A 19,484-nucleotide genomic window follows, 5' to 3' on the forward strand; every position below is an offset into this window, starting at 1 on the left:
ATGGAGCTACTGTCAACACGAGCGCCATCTAAGCCAATGTTTTTAACTGCCGTGGGTGGGTCTTTCCTCATCGGATATCCAATCAATATCCGGCGCTCATGTAGTAGTAGTGCAATCTGACCAATCGCCTCAGTCATCGCTGATTCGTCAGGCTTACATATCGCCAGTATCTTTAAAGTCCGTGCAAATGCACGAGAACTTTAGATTTTGTTTGAAATCGCAAGTTTCTTCTGCGCATGTACTATGGATCGAATACACTTATCCATCAGTTCGTCTCTGAGAGGCTAAGTGGCTGCGCTATATCTTAGAAGACTGATTCGTAATGAAGATGCCACTGCGCATGAATTACCACTTAGTCTCCAGCCTCGCCTTTTGGAGCAAGAAGGGAAGATAGAGGTGGGGAAGAATCGAATACACTTATCCATCAGTTCGTTTCTAGAGTTTTTAGCCCACGTTTATCCTATGTATTCACTCCCCATCATTCAGAGGCACCTCTCTTGTTACGCCTTATTGCGACTCTGATGCAGAGTGAATATATATCCCTCTTATTTTCTCCACCGGTGTGATTTTTTTATTTATTTTTTATATATACAGTACAGACCAAAAGTTTGGACACACCTTCTCATTCAAAGAGTTTTCTTTATTTTCATGACTATGAAAATTGTAGATTCACACTGAAGGCATCAAAACTATGAATTAACACATGTGGAATTATATACATAACAAAAAAGTGCTTTGATTACTGCTTTGCACACTCTTGGCATTCTCTTTATGAGCTTCAAGAGGTAGTCCCCTGAAATGGTCTTCCAACAGTCTTGAAGGAGTTCCCAGAGATGCTTAGCACTTGTTGGCCCTTTTGCCTTCACTCTGCGGACCAGCTCACCCCAAACCATCTCTATTGGGTTCAGGTCCAGTGACTGTGGAGGCCAGGTCATCTGGCGCAGCACCCCATCACTCTCCTTCATGGTCAAATAGCCCTTACACAGCCTGGAGGTGGGTTTGGGGTCATTGTCCTGTTAAAAAATAAATGATGGTCCAACTAAACGCAAACCGGGTGATTAGCATGCCGCTGCAAGATGCTGTGGTAGCCATGCTGGTTCAGTATGCCTTCAATTTTGAATAAATCCCCAACAGTGTCACCAGCAAAGCCCCCCCACACCATCACACCTCCTCCTCCATGCTTCACGGTGGGAACCAGGCATGTAGAGTCCATCCGTTCACCTTTTCTGCGTCGCCAAAGACACGGTGGTTGGAACCAAAGATCCCAAATTTGGACTCATCAGACCAAAGCACAGATTTCCACTGGTCTAATGTATATTGCTTGTGTTCGCAGCCATTTACGGCAGACATTGGCTAGCCAACGCTTGGCCACCTGAGGTCACGTTCATTCCGGGGTTTTTCCGATCTTCCTCATTATTCGAAATATACCCTATTGTTGCTGCAGCACAGGCATGAGGAGCTTACTGGAGCAAGCACACAGTTTTAATTTTAATGGATAATGCAGGTCTGGCAGCCTTGCTTAATAAGGGTAGATCAGCTTCCAGAGAGATCATGTCCTTCATGAGGCGATTTATCTGGTTGGCTTTGGAACACCAATTCCATTTAGAATGTGTACGTATTCCCGGGAAGGTAAATGTAGCAGCAGGCGCACTATCCAGGGGTAAATTGCAGTTTTTCTTTCAGATTTCACCAGAGGCGGACCCAACACCAACCCCAACACCTTTGCACAACTTGTTAGTCATGCATTAAGGGTGCACCTGGATACAGCCAGGGTTCTCATGCAGACGTCATTATCCAAGAACACGGCGAGGACGTACCAGAGGGCTTGGTCCCACTTCACTAGGTTTCAGCTATCTTGTCCGCAACAGGGTTTGGATCACATCACATACCTACTCGCGTTCATAGCATTTTGCCACTCAGACCTTAAAGGGACACTGACAGGCCCAATAACCATAATTATTAGCTTCTGCAGTACCCGACCTTCCGAGATCCGGCGCATGCCCAATAGAAAGCTATAGGTGCCGGGCGCATGCGCAGAAGCTGAAAGCGAGTCCGATGCCCATAGCTTTCTATTGGGCATGCGCCGGATCTCGGAAGGTCGGGGACTGCAGAAGCCGCCCAGCTAAGTGAATATTGATGAGCTGGGCGGCGCTTCAAAAACGGCGGTTGGGCTGATGCTGGCTGGGCGCAAGAGAAGCTGAAACCCCGCCCCTTGGGCAGAAAGAACAGCGATTAGTTCAGGTTATAAAACGTGAGTTAACTGTATTCATAATGTGGACAGGGGGGATACTTATATGTTTTTAATGTACATTAGAAGACCTGTGCATGGATATGTACAGCTAATTATGGTTATTGGGACTGTCAGAGTCCCTTTAAACTTTCTCATGGTACAATCAAGTTATATTTAGCCGGTACACAACACTATTGGCATAGTTCCTATCCCGACAGGCCTTCGTTATTTTTAGCGCACCCCATTAAAGCGATCCTTAAAGGTATAAATAATTCTTCAGCTGTTAGTAAGATTTCCAGGGGACCCTAGTCAGGGGAAATGTTCAAGTCCTTGTCGATGATCTTAAGTGCAAACTCCTTTGGTTTGAAGACAAGCGCCTTGATCAAAACAGCCCTGTATTTATGTTTTTACAGGCTCCTACGACCCGGGGAATTCACGTGCCCTATCTCTAGCAGCGCCTTTGTACAGAGACAACATTTAAAACGCTTAGCTCCCACTACGTCCTCACACTTGATCATACTATGACTACTAGAAACCACTAAGGTTAAATATTGCACTACGGGTAACAAGTGGTGTCCAGTGGCAGTCTTTAATGAATGGTCGGTTCTGATCAAACGCACTCCACCCGACTCCCCTCTTTTAGCACACAACTCTGGGCCGCTCAGCATTCAAACATTCCTGAAACACATTCGCATCTTGTTGCCTAAACTAGATGTTGATCTATTAAGCATTACCGGCCATTCATTCAGAGTAGGAGCAGCCTCTGCCGCCTCTAAAAACAATGTACCAGGTCACATCATAAAGAAACTGGGTCGTTGGAAATCACTGTGTTACACTCATTACATCCCCAACCCTAAACGAGAGATGTCATTAGCTTTTCAGAATTTGCTGTTGTAATATGCTTCAATACAGTTCTTTATCTTCACACTACCGTGTCTTGTATTTTTGGCCCCTTTAGGCTACCCTTTACAGCAGTTCCGCCACTACTCTACTGCTATGCTTTAGGTTACTGTCACTCTGATAGTCGATCCGAGCATAAGTGTATTCGAGACTAAGGCTGGAGACTAAGTGGTAATTCATGCGCAGTGGCATCTTCATTACGAATCAGTCTTCTAAGATATAGCGCAGCCAATTAGCCTCTCAGAGACGAACTGATGGATAAGTGTATTCGATCCATAGTACATGCGCAGAAGAAATTTGCGATTTCAAACAAAATCGAAAGTTCTCGCACATGCGCACGGACTTTAAAGATACTAGCGATACGTAAGCCTGACGAATCAGCGGGATTGGTCAGATTGCACTACTTCTACATGAGCGCCGGATATTGATTGGATATCCGATGAGGAAAGACCCACCCACGGCAGTTAAAAACATTGGCTTAGATGGCGCTCGTGTTGACAGTAGCTCCATTTCCCCTGAAGACACCACATCTGTGGCAAAACATGTTGGGGAGCTGCAATCCAGCTTTTAGTTTAAGTGTGGTTGAAACTCAGTGATTGCACTTGGTGCACTGTAGACACCTCGTGCAAAACACACAAGCGGCAGGGTGGCATACTAGAGCACAAAGTGAAGTCAGGAATAAGTAAAACCTCTATAGACATGCTGCCTCCCCGAGTGTGACGTATATAAGATACAGATTTAAGATCCCAGCTAGCAGGACAAATAGCTGAAAAGCGGAAATCGGAGAAAAATCTGTTGAAATAACTGCCACGATACGGACAGTTACATTCGAGCAGGCATAGCATATAGGTGAAGTAACCTATATCCCCAGCCGCAGAGTTCACCCGCACTTCTAATTTTAAACCTTTTTCTTTCTTCCCGACTTACACCAGTCTTAATAAAATGAAATAAACGTTATGTTTTAAATGACCAGAAACGGGAATCCATTAGCCTTAGGCTATTTGAACCTTAATATTTAACTCCCGGGTCCAAAACCTGTGTGAAGTTGGCACCCCGTGTTCTTAAATTTCAAAAAGAAATACACCATTCGCTTGTGCTGCGTTTGTGCTGCAAAAATGAAAGTTTGTGCCGGTTCGGTTCCTGAGATATTGTGCGTTAGATTTTTATGAAACCCGCCCACTTTCCACCCCATGTTTTTAAATTTCAAAAAGAAATACACCATTCGTTTGTGCTGCAAAAATGTACATTTGCGCCGCTTTGGTTTCCGAGATTTTGCGCGCTTTATTTGCTGAAACGCCGCCCACTTTCCACCCCATGTTTTTAAATTTCAAAGATAAATACACCATTCGTTTGTGCCGCAAAAATGAACGTTTGCGCGGCTTTGGTTTCCGAGATATTGCGCGCTTGATTTGCTGAACGCCGCCTACTTTCCACCCCATGTTTTTAAATTTCAAAAAGAAATACACCATTCGTTTGTGCTGCGTTTGTGCTGCAAAAATGACTGTTTGCGCCGCTTTGGTTTCTGAGATATTGCTCGTTTCATTTGATGAAACCCCGCCCATTTTCCACCCTATGTTTTTAAATTTCAAAAAGAAATACACCATTCGCCTGTGCTGCATTTGCGCCGCAAAAATGTACGTTTGCGCCGCTTTGGTTTCCGAGATATTGCACGCTTGATTTGCTGAAACCCCTCCCACTTTCCACCCCATGTTTTTAACCCTGACCCTAGACCCCCCTGGTGTGCTGCAGCTTGCCCCCCTCCCCCCCACAACTTGTTTTGGTGCACAAGCATTTTTATTTTTCTGCGTACGCTGACTTTGGCCGGCACTCTTAGTGTCTGGCCACTGTTAGCGCATCGCACCCCCCACTGCTGATCAACTTCGGACGGTTGATTAGCGACTTTGAATTTATTTTTTTCACATTTTTTGGCCTTTTTTTATTTTTTTGTCTGTTAGGTTTAGGGTAAGTTCGAGAAAAACTGTGCTCCCACACACACGCACACCAAATAAAGTTTATCACACACACTCCCCTATGGCCCGCCGGATGTTCTTGGCTGAGGAGGCATATGCCCAGCTTGCCTCCGAGTCCGAGAGCCCCAGTGAGGACGAGGATGACCCCACTTTCCTTTTGTTATCCGCGTCCTCCTCATCATCTAGCGATGATGATGAGCCCCCAAGGCGGCGGAGACGCCGCCAGGCAGAGCAAGGGGACCGCCATGCTAGGGACCCTGTGGCCCACACTGGTATGAGCAGCTCTGGGGCTCGTACTAGTTTTCCAGCCAACCAGTTAAGTCCACCGGAGCCCCCTACCGGTGAACTTGTCTGGTATACCCCAGAGCGTTTTGAGCCCGTGATTCGTGATTTTGTAGGCCAACCAGGAATCCAGATTTCCACAGTGGGCTTCACGGAATACGACTACGTTAGTCTTTTTTTCAGTGACCACTTTGTGAATCTGATGGTGGAGCAAACAAACCTGTACGCCCAACAGTTCATTGCATAACACCTGGGCTCCTTTTTGGCTAGGCCCGGTGGCTGGACTCCGGTCAGTGCAGCTGAGATGAGGACGTTTTGGGGTCTTGTGCTGCACATGGGCCTAGTCAAGAAACCTAGTGTCAGGCATTACTGGAGTGGGGACGTCCTCTACCAGACCCCACTCTACTGTATGGCCATGACACTCTCCCGGTTTGAGGCCATCCGGAAATGCCTGCATTATGCAGATAATGCAGCATGTCCCCCACAAGGTGATCCTGCCTATGACCGCCTGTACAAAATCAGGCCGGTCATCGATCACTTTGGAGCCAAATTTGTGTAGGCCTATGTACCTGGAAAGGGAGGTCACGGTTGATGAGACTCTCATTGCTTTCAAGGGGAGACTCCTTTTCTGCCAGTATGCTCCCTCTAAGCGGGGGAGGTATGGCGTAAAGCTGTACAAACTTTGTGAGAGTACCTCAGGGTACACTTACAAGTTTTTTGTGTACAAGGGGCAAGATTCCCGTATTCAACCCCACTCTGGGTGTTAGCGGGAAACTTGTGTGGGACCTTATGCACCCACTGCTAGATAAGGGTTACCACCTGTACGTGGATAACTTTTATACTAGTATCCCCTTGTTCCAGTCCCTCGCCGCCAGATCCACATCCGCTTGTGGGACCATGCGGAAAAATCAACGCAGCCTCCCTACCCACCCCCTCCAGGTACCTATCCCCAGGGGTGCGACCTGTGCCCTTACCAGTGGAAACCTGTTGCTAGTCAGATATAAGGACAAGAGGGATGTCCTTGTACTGTCCACAATTCACGGTAACGGCATCACCCCTGTCCCTGTGCGAGGTACCTCGGCAACAGTCCTCAAGCCCGATTGCATCATCGACTACAATCGGTATATGGGAGGAGTTGATCTCCCTGATCAAGTCCTCAAGCCAAATAACGCCATGCACAAAACCCGGGCATGGTACAAAAAAGTTGCGGCCTGCTTGGTGCAGGTTGCCTTGTCATTTTTTTCGGGACGAGAGGACAGTTTTATTGGCACTATTTTGGGGGGCATATGACTTTTTGATCGCTTGCTATTACAATTTTTGTGATGTAAGGTGACAAAAAAAACTTTTTTTTGCACCGTTTTTTTTTTTTTTTTACCGTGTTCATCTGAGGGGTTAAGTCATGAGGTATTTTTATAGAGCAGATTCTTACGGACGCGGCGATACCTAATATGTCAACTTTTTTTATTTATTTATATCTGAGAACCCTAGTTTCTTATCCGATTGTCAGTGGCTAAATTGGGGGACGGGAACATAAATTGAGTACTCCATGGAAGTGTGTTACTCCCTGAAGCAACCAATAATGCAGAGGCCCGGATGATCGGGGCACGTGTCACACTGAGTAGTGGTTTCCTTCCGTATCCCCCTCCTGTGACACACTCTGCACCTTTTTTGGGTCCATCCCTTCCTTCCAATATGGGGGACCACACCTGGAAAGTGTTGACCAGGGACGATCCGGGCGCCTCAAGTTCCCGAGGTACTCCGGCCTGCTCTTTCCCGGTCAGAAAAGATCAGGTCCTTGAGGACTGCTTCATAGAACTGAAGGAATGTCCCTGCACCAAGAAGACCTCAACTTTTTTGTTACTGTGCCGGGGTTTTGCGCATGGCGTTATATGGCTTGAGGACTTGATCAGAGAGATCAACTCCTCCCATATACCGATTGTAGTCGACGATGCAATCGGGCTTGAGGACTGTTGCCGCGGTACCTCGCACAGGGACAGGGGTGATGCCGTTACCGTGAATTGTGGACAGTACAAGGACATCCCTCTTGTCCTTATATCTGACTAGCAACAGGTTTCCACTGGTAAGGGCACAGGTCACACCCCTGGGGATAGGTACCTGGAGGGGGTGGGTAGGGAGGCTGCGTTGATTTTTCCGCACGGTCCCACAAGCGGACGTGGATCTGGCGGCGAGGGACTGGAACAAGGGGATACTAGTATAAAAGTTATCCACGTACAGGAGGTAACCCTTATCTAGCAGTGGGTACATAAGGTCCCACACAAGTTTTCCGCTAACACCCAGAGTGGGGGGACATTCTGGGGGTTGAATACGGGAATCTCGCCCCTCGTACGCAAAAAAAGTTGTGGGGAGGGGGGCAAGCTGCAGCACACCTGGGGGGTCTAGGGTCAGGGTTAAAAACATGGGGTGGAAAGTAGGCGGGGTTTCAGCAAATCAAGCGCGCAATATCTCGGAAACCAAAGCGGCGCAAACGTTTATTTTTGCAGCACAAACGAATGGTGTATTTCTTTTTGAAATTTAAGAACATGGGGTGAAAAGTGGGTGGGGTTTCAGCAAATCAAGCGCGCAATATCTCAGAAACCAAAGCGACGCAAACATTAATTTTTGTGGCAAAAACGAATGGTGTATTTCTTTTTAACATTTAAGAACATGGGGTTGAAAATGGTCGGGGCTTCATAAAAATCTAACGCACAATATCTCAGGAACCGAACCGTCACAAACATTCATTTTTGCGGCACAAACTAATGGTGTATTTATTTTTGAAATTTAAGAACATGGGGTGGAAAGTGGGCGGGGTTTCAGTAAATCAAGCACGCAATATCTCGGAAACCAAAGCGGCACAAACGTTTATTTTTGCAGCACAAACTAGCACAAACGAATGGTGTATTTCTTTGTGAAATTTAAGAACATGGGGTCGAAAGTGGGCGGGGTTTCATCAAATCAAGCGCGCAATATCTCGGAAACCAAAGCGGCGCAAACGTTTATTTTTGCAGCGCAAACGCAGCACAAACGAATGGTGCATTTCTTTTTTAAATTTAAAAACATGGGGTGGAAAGTGGACGGGGTTTTAGCAAATCAAGCACGCAATATCTCGGAAACCAAAGCGGCGCAAACGTTCATTTTTGCGGTACAAACCAGCACAAACGCAGCACAAATGAATGGTGTATTTCTTTTTGAAATGTAAGAACATGGTGTGAAAAGTGGGCGTGGTTTCAGCAAATCAAGCGCGCAATATCTCGGAAACCAAAGCGGCGCAAACGTTAATTTTTGCGGCACAAACCAGCACAAATGAATGGTGTATTTCTTTTTTAAATGTAAGAACATGGTGTGAAAAGTGGGCGTGGTTTCAGAAAATCAAGCGCGCAATATCTCGGAAACCAAAGCGACGCAAACATTCATTTTTGCTGCATAAACCAGCACAAACGCATTATGAATTTCTTTTTAAAATTTAAGAACATGGGGTGGAAAGTGGGCGGCGCTTGATAAAAATCTAACGCACTTTATCTCAGGAACCGAACCGGCACAAACGTTCATTTTTGCGGCACAAACCAGCACAAACTAATGGTGTATTTATTTTTGAAATTTAAAGGGAACCTGTCACCGGGATTTTCTGTATAGAGCTAAGGACATAGGTTGCTAGATTGCCGCTAGCACATCCGCAATATCCAGTCCCCATAGCTCTGTGTGCTTATATTGTGTAAAAAAAACTATTTCATACATATGCAAATTAACCTGAGAGGAGTCCTGTACGTGAGATGAGTCAGGGACAGGATTCATCTCAGGTTAATTTGCATATGTATCAAATCTGTTTTTTACACAATAAAAGCACACAGAGCTATGGGGACTGGGTATTGTGGATGTGCTAGTGGCCATCTAGCAACCCATGTCCTCAGCTCTATACCCCAAATCCCGGTGACAGGTTCCCTTTAAGAACATGGGGTGGAAAGTGGGCAGGGTTTCAGAAAATCAAGCACGCAATATCTCGTAAACCAAAGCAGCACAAATGTTTATTTTTGCAGCACAAACCAGCACAAACGAATGGTGTATTTCTTTTTGAAATTTAAGAACATGCGGTGGAAAGTGGGCGGGGTTTCAGCAAATCAAGCACGCAATATTTCTGAAACCAAAGGGGCACAAAAATTTATTTTTGCAGCACAAACGAATGGTGTATTTCTTTTTGACATTTAAGAACATGGGGTGGAAAATGGGCGGGGCTTCATAAAAATCTAACGCACAATATCTCAGGAATAGAGTTGAGCGAACACCTGGATGTTCGGGTTCGAGAACTTCGTCCCGAACCCGAACCCCATTGAAGTCAATGGGGACCCGAACTTTTCGGCACTAAAAAGGCTGTAAAACAGCCCAGGAAAGGGCTAGAGGGCTGCAAAAGGCAGCAACATGTAGGTAAATCCCCTGCAAACAAATGTGGATAGGGAAATGAATTAAAATTAAAATTAAATAAATAAAAATTAACCAAAATCAATTGGAGAGAGGTCCCATAGCAGAGAATCTGGCTTCACGTCACCCACCACTGTAACAGTCCATTCTCAGATATTTAGGCCCAGCACCCAGGCAGAGGAGAGAGGTCCCGAAACAGAGAATCTGGCTTCATGTCAGCAGAGAATCAGTCTGCATGTCATAGCAGAGAATCAGGCTTCACGTCAGACAGCAATGCAACAGTCCATTGTCAGATATTTAGGCCCAGCACCCAGGCAGAGGAGAGAGGTCCCGTAACAGACAATCTGGCTTCATGTCAGCAGAGAATCAGTCTTCATGTCATAGCAGAGAATCAGGCTTCACGTCAGCCACCAATGCAACAGTCCATTGTCAGATATTTAGGCCCAGCACCCAGGCAGAGGAGAGAGGTCCCGTAACAGAGAATCTGGCTTCATGTCAGCAGAGAATCAGTCTTCATGTCATAGCAGAGAATCAGGCTTCACGTCAGCCACCACTGCAACAGTCCATTTTCATAAATTTAGGCCCAGCACCCAGGCAGAGGAGAGAGGTCCCGTAACAGACAATCTGGCTTCATGTCAGCAGAGAATCAGTCTTCATATCATAGCAGAGAATCAGGCTTCACGTCAGCCACCAATGCAACAGTCCATTGTCAGATATTTAGGCCCAGCACCCAGGCAGAGGAGAGAGGTCCCGTAACAGACAATCTGGCTTCATATCAGCAGAGAATCAGTCTGCAGGTCATAGCAGAGAATCAGGCATCACGTCACCCACCACTGCAACAGTCCATTTTCATAAATTTAGGCCCAGCACCCAGGCAGAGGAGAGAGGTCCCGTAACAGACAATCTGGCTTCATGTCAGCAGAGAATCAGTCTTCATATCATAGCAGAGAATCAGGCTTCACGTCAGCCACCAATGCAACAGTCCATTGTCAGATATTTAGGCCCAGCACCCAGGCAGAGGAGAGAGGTCCCGTAACAGACAATCTGGCTTCATGTCAGCAGAGAATCAGTCTTCATATCATAGCAGAGAATCAGGCTTCACGTCAGCCACCAATGCAACAGTCCATTGTCAGATATTTAGGCCCAGCACCCAGGCAGAGGAGAGAGGTCCCGTAACAGACAATCTGGCTTCATGTCACCAGAGAATCAGTCTTCATATCATAGCAGAGAATCAGGCTTCACGTCAGCCACCAATGCAACAGTCCATTTTCATAAATTTAGGCCCAGCACCCAGGCAGAGGAGAGAGGTCCCGTAACAGACAATCTGGCTTCATGTCAGCAGAGAATCAGTCTTCATATCATAGCAGAGAATCAGGCTTCACGTCAGCCACCAATGCAACAGTCCATTGTCAGATATTTAGGCCCAGCACCCAGGCAGAGGAGAGAGGTCCCGTAACAGACAATCTGGCTACATGTCAGCAGAGAATCAGTCTTCATATCATAGCAGAGAATCAGGCTTCACGTCAGCCACCAATGCAACAGTCCATTGTCAGATATTTAGGCCCAGCACCCAGGCAGAGGAGAGAGGTCCCGTAACAGACAATCTGGCTTCATGTCAGCAGAGAATCAGTCTTCATATCATAGCAGAGAATCAGGCTTCACGTCAGCCACCAATGCAACAGTCCATTGTCAGATATTTAGGCCCAGCACCCAGGCAGAGGAGAGAGGTCCCGTAACAGACAATCTGGCTTCATATCAGCAGAGAATCAGTCTGCATGTCATAGCAGAGAATCAGGCATCACGTCACCCACCACTGCAACAGTCCATTTTCATAAATTTAGGCCCAGCACCCAGGCAGAGGAGAGAGGTCCCGTAACAGACAATCTGGCTTCATGTCAGCAGAGAATCAGTCTTCATATCATAGCAGAGAATCAGGCTTCACGTCAGCCACCAATGCAACAGTCCATTGTCAGATATTTAGGCCCAGCACCCAGGCAGAGGAGAGAGGTCCCGTAACAGACAATCTGGCTTCATGTCAGCAGAGAATCAGTCTTCATATCATAGCAGAGAATCAGGCTTCACGTCAGCCACCAATGCAACAGTCCATTGTCAGATATTTAGGCCCAGCACCCAGGCAGAGGAGAGAGGTCCCGTAACAGACAATCTGGCTTCATGTCACCAGAGAATCAGTCTTCATATCATTGCAGAGAATCAGGCTTCACGTCAGCCACCAATGCAACAGTCCATTTTCATAAATTTAGGCCCAGCACCCAGGCAGAGGAGAGAGGTCCCGTAACAGACAATCTGGCTTCATGTCAGCAGAGAATCAGTCTTCATATCATAGCAGAGAATCAGGCTTCACGTCAGCCACCAATGCAACAGTCCATTGTCAGATATTTAGGCCCAGCACCCAGGCAGAGGAGAGAGGTCCCGTAACAGACAATCTGGCTTCATGTCAGCAGAGAATCAGTCTTCATATCATAGCAGAGAATCAGGCTTCACGTCAGCCACCAATGCAACAGTCCATTGTCAGATATTTAGGCCCAGCACCCAGGCAGAGGAGAGAGGTCCCGTAACAGACAATCTGGCTTCATGTCAGCAGAGAATCAGTCTTCATATCATAGCAGAGAATCAGGCTTCACGTCAGCCACCAATGCAACAGTCCATTTTCATAAATTTAGGCCCAGCACCCAGGCAGAGGAGAGAGGTCCCGTAACAGAGGATCTGGCTTCATGTCAGCAGAGAATTAGTCTGCATGTCATAGCAGAAAATCAGGCTTCACGTCAGCCACCACTGCAACAGTCCATTGTCAGATATTTAGGCCCAGCACCCAGGCAGAGGAAAGAGGTCCCGTAACAGAGGATCTGGCTTCATGTCAGCAGAGAATTAGTCTGCATGTCATAGCAGAGAATCAGGCTTCACGTCACCCAACATTGGAACAGTCCATTGGCATATATTTAGGCCCCGGCACCCAGACAGAGGAGAGGTTCATTCAACTTTGGGTAGCCTCGCAATATAATGGTAAAATGAAAATAAAAATAGGATTGAATGAGGAAGTGCCCTGGAGTACAATAATATATGGTTAAGGGGAGGTAGTTAATGTCTAATCTGGACAAGGGACGGACAGGTCCTGTGGGATCCATGCCTGGTTCATTTTTAGGAACGTCAGCTTGTCCACATTGGCTGTAGACAGGCGGCTGCGTTTGTCTGTAATGACGCCCCCTGGCGTGCTGAATACACGTTCAGACAAAACGCTGGCCGCCGGGCAGGCCAGCACCTCCAAGGCATAAAAGGCTAGCTCTGGCCACGTGGACAATTTAGAGACCCAGAAGTTGAATGGGGCCGAACCATCAGTCAGTACGTGGAGGGGTGTGCACACGTACTGTTCCACCATGTTAGTGAAATGTTGCCTCCTGCTAACACGTTGCGTATCAGGTGGTGGTGCAGTTAGCTGTGGCGTGTTGACAAAACTTTTCCACATCTCTGCCATGCTAACCCTGCCCTCAGAGGAGCTGGCCGTGACACAGCTGCCTTGGCGACCTCTTGCTCCTCCTCTGCCTTGGCCTTGGGCTTCCACTTGTTCCCCTGTGACATTTGGGAATGCTCTCAGTAGCGCGTCTACCAACGTGTGCTTGTACTCGCGCATCTTCCTATCACGCTCCAGTGCAGGAAGTAAGGTGGGCACATTGTCTTTGTACCGTGGATCCAGCAGGGTGGCAACCCAGTAGTCCGCACACGTTAAAATGTGGGCAACTCTGCTGTCGTTGCGCAGGCACTGCAGCATGTAGTCGCTCATGTGTGCCAGGCTGCCCAGGGGTAAGGACAAGCTGTCCTCTGTGGGAGGCGTATCGTCATCGTCCTGCCTTTCCCCCCAGCCACGCTCCAGTGATGGGCCCGAGCTGCGTTGGGTGCCACCCCGCTGTGACCATGCTTCATCCTCATCCTCCTCCACCTCCTCCTCATCCTCGTCCTCCAGTAGTGGGCCCTGGCTGGCCACATTTGTACCTGGCCTCTGCTGTTGCAAAAAACCGACCTCTGAGTCACTTCGAAGAGACTGGCCTGAAAGTGCTAAAAATGACCCCTCTTCCTCCTCCTCCTCCTCCTGGGCCACCTCCTCTTCCATCATCGCCCTAAGTGTTTTCTCAAGGAGACATAGAAGTGGTATTGTAACGCTGATAATGGAGTCATCGCCACTGGCCATGTTGGTGGAGTACTCGAAACAGCGCAACAGGGCACACAGGTCTCGCATGGAGGCCCAGTCATTGGTGGTGAAGTGGTGCTGTTCCGTAGTGCGACTGACCCGTGCGTGCTGCAGCTGAAACTCCACTATGGCCTGCTGCTGCTCGCACAGTCTGTCCAGCATGTGCAAGGTGGAGTTCCACCTGGTGGGCACGTCGCATATGAGGCGGTGAGCGGGAAGGCCGAAGTTACGCTGTAGCGCAGACAGGCGAGCAGCGGCAGGATGTGAACGCCGGAAGCGCGAACAGACGGCCCGCACTTTATGCAGCAGCTCTGACATGTCGGGGTAGTTGTGAATGAACTTCTGCACCACCAAATTCAGCACATGCGCCAAGCAAGGGATGTGCGTCAAACCGGCTAGTCCCAGAGCTGCAACGAGATTTCGCCCCATTATCACACACCACCAGGCCGGGCTTGAGGCTCACCGGCAGCAACCACTCGTCGGTCTGTTGTTCTATACCCCGCCACAACTCCTGTGCGGTGTGGGGCCTGTCCCCCAAACATATGAGTTTCAGAATGGCCTGCTGACGTTTACCCCGGGCTGTGCTGAAGTTGGTGGTGAAGGTGTGGCTGACTGGATGAGCAGGTGGAAGAAGAGGAGGAGGAAGCTGAGAAGGAGGAGGTGGCAACAGGAGGCAAAGAATGTTGCCCTGCGATCCTTGGCGGCGGAAGGACGTGCGCCAAACAGCTCTCCGCCTGGGGCCCAGCTGCCACTACATTTACCCAGTGTGCAGTTAGGGAGATATAGCGTCCCTGGCCGTGCTTACTGGTCCACGTATCTGTGGTTAGGTGGACCTTGCCACAGATGGCGTTGCGCAGTGCACACTTGATTTTATCGGATACTTGGTTGTGCAGGAGAAGTAGTGGCGGCTGGGAACAACATACTGTGGGACAGCAAGCGACATGAGCTGTTTGAAGCTGTCTGTGTCAACCAGCCTAAATGACAGCATTTCATAGGCCAGTAGTTTAGAAATGCTGGCATTCAGGGCCAGGGATCGAGGGTGGCTAGGTGGGAATTTACGCTTTCTATCAAATGTTTGTGAGATGGAGAGCTGAACGCTGCCGTGTGACATGGTTGAGACGCTTGGTGACGGAGGTGGTGGTGGTGTTGGTGGTACATCCCCTGTTTGCTGGGCGGCAGGTGCCAACGTTCCTCCAGAGGCGGAGGAAGAGGCCGAGGCGGCAGCAGCAGAAGAGGCCGAGGCGGCAGCAGCAGAAGAGGTAGCAGGGGGAGCCTGAGTGACTTCCTTGTTTTTAAGGTGTTTACTCCACTGCAGTTCATGCTTTGCATGCAGGTGCCTGGTCATGCAGGTTGTGCTAAGGTTCAGAACGTTAATGCCTCGCTTCAGGCTCTGATGGCACAGCGTGCAAACCACTCGGGTCTTGTCGTCAGCACATTGTTTGAAGAAGTGCCATGCCAGGGAACTCCTTGAAGCTGCCTTTGGGGTGCTCGGTCCCAGATGGCGGCGGTCAGTAGCAGGCGGAGTTTCTTGGCGGCGGGTGTTCTGCTTTTGTCCCTCTTTTGCTACGCTGTTGGCTCGCTCTCACCACTGCCTCTTCCTCCGAACTGTGAAAGCCAGTGGCACGACCTTCATTCCATGTGGGGTCTAGGACCTCATCGTCCCCTGCATCGTCTTCCACCCAGTCTTGATCCCTGACCTCCTGTTCAGTCTGCACACTGCAGAAAGACGCAGCAGTTGGCACCTGTGTTTCGTCATCATCAGAGACATGCTGAGGTGGTATTCCCATGTCCTCATCATCAGGAAACATAAGTGGTTGTGCGTCAGTGCATTCTATGTCTTTCACCGCTGGGGAAGGGCTGGGTGGATGCCCTTGGGAAACCCTGCCAGCGGAGTCTTCAAACAGCATAAGAGACTGCTGCATAACTTGAGGCTGAGACAGTTTCCCTGGTATGCATGGGGGTGATGTGACAGACTGATGGGGTTGGTTTTCAGGCGCCATCTGTGCGCTTTCTGCAGAAGACTGGGTGGGAGATAATGTGAACGTGCTGGATCCACTGTCGGCCACCCAATTGACTAATGCCTGTACCTGCTCAGGCCTTACCATCCTTAGAACGGCATTGGGCCCCACCAAATATCGCTGTAAATTCTGGCGGCTACTGGGACCTGAGGTAGTTGGTACACTAGGACGTGTGGATGTGGCAGAACGGCCACGTCCTCTCCCAGCACCAGAGGGTCCACTAACACCACCACGACCATGTCCACGTCCGCGTCCCTTACTAGATGTTTTCCTCATTGTTATCGTTCACCACAACAACAAAAATATTATTTGGCCCAATGTATTGTATTCAAATTCAGCTGAATATAAATTTGAGGCCTAGTATTTAGGCGCTGGGTGACAGGTATAGATTTACTGACGGAATTAGACTTGGAAATACACAGTAGCGGGTGTGTGTGAAGTTATTCTGAATGACCCTATGTGCACCTTGAATATTATATACCCTTTTAGGGATAGATTTCAAATAGCTCTGATACAGCAGAAACCACTAAATTAGGAAATTGCTAAATTGGGAATTGTATTTCAACCCAGAACAAAAAATGTGCTTTGACGGACACTAAATAACTTGCCCAGCCAGAACAGTACAGCGGTAACGACAGATTTAGCGGGATATAAATTTGAGGCCTAGTATTTAGGCGCTGGGTGACAGGTATAGATTTACTGACAGAATTAGACTGGGATATGGCCAAAAAATAACCACACTATTGCTGGTTAAATGCACTTGGTGTCACAGCTTGACCAACCACACTACTGAGGGTTAAATGCACTTGGTGACGGGCGCAGCTTGCCCCTGATGTAGTATATGGCCAAAAAATAAACAGACTATTGCTGGTTAAATGCACTTGGTGTGACAGCTTCACCCTGATGTAGGCTTTAGCCAAAAAACAACCACACCATTGAGGGTTAAATGCACTTGGTGACAGGCGCAGCTTGCCCCTGATGTAGTATATGGCCAAAAAATAAACAGACTATTGCTGGTTAAATGCACTTGGTGTGACAGCTTCACCCTGATGTAGGCTTTAGCCAAAAAACAACCACACCATTGAGGGTTAAATGCACTTGGTGACAGGCGCAGCTTGCCCCTGATGTAGTATATGGCCAAAAAATAAACAGACTATTGCTGGTTAAATGCACTTGGTGTGACAGCTTCACCCTGATGTAGGCTTTAGCCAAAAAACAACCACACCATTGAGGGTTAAATGCACTTGGTCGCAGCTTGTGACTGACAAACGGTCTGGGCAGCCTAAAAACAGTGAGCAATTGAGTATCAGCAGCTCAATGATCCACAGCTGCAGATCGATCAATTAATCAAGTCCTTTGGAGGAGTTAATCTGCCTAATCTCGCCCTACTGTCGCAGCCGCAACCTCTCCCTACGCTAATCAGAGCAGAGTGACGGGCGGCGCTATGTGACTCCAGCTTAAATAGAGGCTGGGTCACATGGTGCTCTGGCCAATCACAGCCATGCCAATAGTAGGCATGGCTGTGATGGCCTCTTGGGGCAAGTAGTATGACGCTTGTTGATTGGCTGCTTTGCAGCCTTTCAAAAAGCGCCAAGAAAGCGTCAAAAAGCGCCAAGAAAGCGACGAACACCGAACCCGAACCCGGACTTTTACGAAAATGTCCGGGTTCGGGTCCGTGTCACGGACACCCCAAAATTCGGTACGAACCCGAACTATACAGTTCGAGTTCGCTCATCCCTACTCAGGAACCAAACCGGCACAAACGTTCATTTTTGCGGCACAAACCAGCACAAACTAATGGTGTATATAATTTAGAAATTTAAGAACATGGGGTGCCAACTTCACACAGGTGGGTCCAAAGGGTCCTTGAAGCAACCTGTTGCAACATCCATCTTCTGTTGAGCTTCAGCTGGTGGACAGATGGCCTTAAGTTCTCCTGCAAAATGTCTTGATAAACTTGGGAATTCATTTTTCCTTCGATGATAGCAATCCGTCCAGGCCCTGACGCAGCAAAGCAGCCCCAAACCATGATGCCCCCACCACCACACCTCACAGTTGGGATGAGGTTTTGAGGTTGGTGTGCTGTGCCTCTTTTTCTCCACACATAGTGTTGTGTGTTTCTTCCAAACAACACAACTTTGGTGTCATCTGTCCACAGAATATTTTGCCAGTACTGCTGTGGAACATCCAGGTGCTCTTGTGCAAGCTGTAAACGTGCAGCAATGTTTTTTGGTCAGCAGTGGCTTCCTCTGTGGTGTCCTCCCATGAAATCCATTCTTGTTTAGTGTTTTACGTATCGTAGATTTGCTAACAGGGATGTTAGCATATGCCAGAGACTTCTGTAAGTCTTTAGCTGACACTCTAGGATTCTTCTTCACCTCATTGAGCAGTCTACGCTGTACTCTTGCAGTCATCTTTACAGGACGGCCACTCCTAGGGAGAGTAGCAGCAGTGCTGGACTGTCTCCATTTATAGACAATTTGTCTTACCGTGGACTGATTAACAGCAAGGCTTTTGGAGATACTTTTATAACCCTTTCCAGCTTTATGCAAGTCAACAATTCTTAATCGTAGATCTTCTGAGAGCTCTTTTGTGCGAGGCATCATTCACATCAGGCAATGCTTCTTGTGAAAAGCAAACCCAGAACTGGCGTGTGTTTTTATAGGGCAGGACAGCTGTAACCAACACCTCCAATCTCATCTCATTGACTGGACTCCAGTTGGCTGACACCTCACTCCAATTACCTCTTGGAGATGTCATTAGTCTAGGGGTTCACATACTGTTTCCACCTGCACTGTGAATGTTTACATGGTGTGTTCAATAAAAACATGGTAACATTTAGTTATTTGTGTGTCATTAGTTTAAGCAGACTGTGATTGTCTATTGTTGTGACTAAGGCTACTTTCACACTAGCGTTCGATCGGATCCGTTCTGAACGGATCCGATCATAATAATGCAGACGGAGGCTCCGTTCAGTACGGATCCGTCTGCATTATTTTAGCATATAACAGCTAAGTGTGAAAATAGCCTGGGACGGATCCGTCCAGACTTTCAATGTAAAGTCAATGGGGGACGGATCCGCCTGAAGATTGAGCCATATTGTGGCATCTTCAAACGGATCCGTCCCCATAGACTTATATTGTAAGTCTGGACGGATCCGCACGGATCCGCACGCCTCCGCACGGCCAGGCGGACACCCGAACGCTGCAAGCAGCGTTCAGCTGTCCGCCTGTCCGTGCGGAGGCGAGCGGAGCGGAGGCTGAACGCCGCCAGACTGATGCAGTCTGAGCGGATCCGCTCCATTCAGACTGCATCAGGGCTGGACGGCTGCGTTCGGGTCCGCTCGTGAGCCCCTTCAAACGGAGCTCACAAGCGGACAGCCGAACGCTAGTGTGAAAGTAGCCTTAGATGAAGATCAGATCACATTTTATGACCAATTTGTGCAGAAATCCATATCATTCCAAAGGGTT

This window comes from Bufo gargarizans, unplaced genomic scaffold (genome assembly GCF_014858855.1).
Source record: "Bufo gargarizans isolate SCDJY-AF-19 unplaced genomic scaffold, ASM1485885v1 original_scaffold_822_pilon, whole genome shotgun sequence".
NCBI classification, from domain to species: Eukaryota; Metazoa; Chordata; class Amphibia; order Anura; family Bufonidae; genus Bufo; species Bufo gargarizans.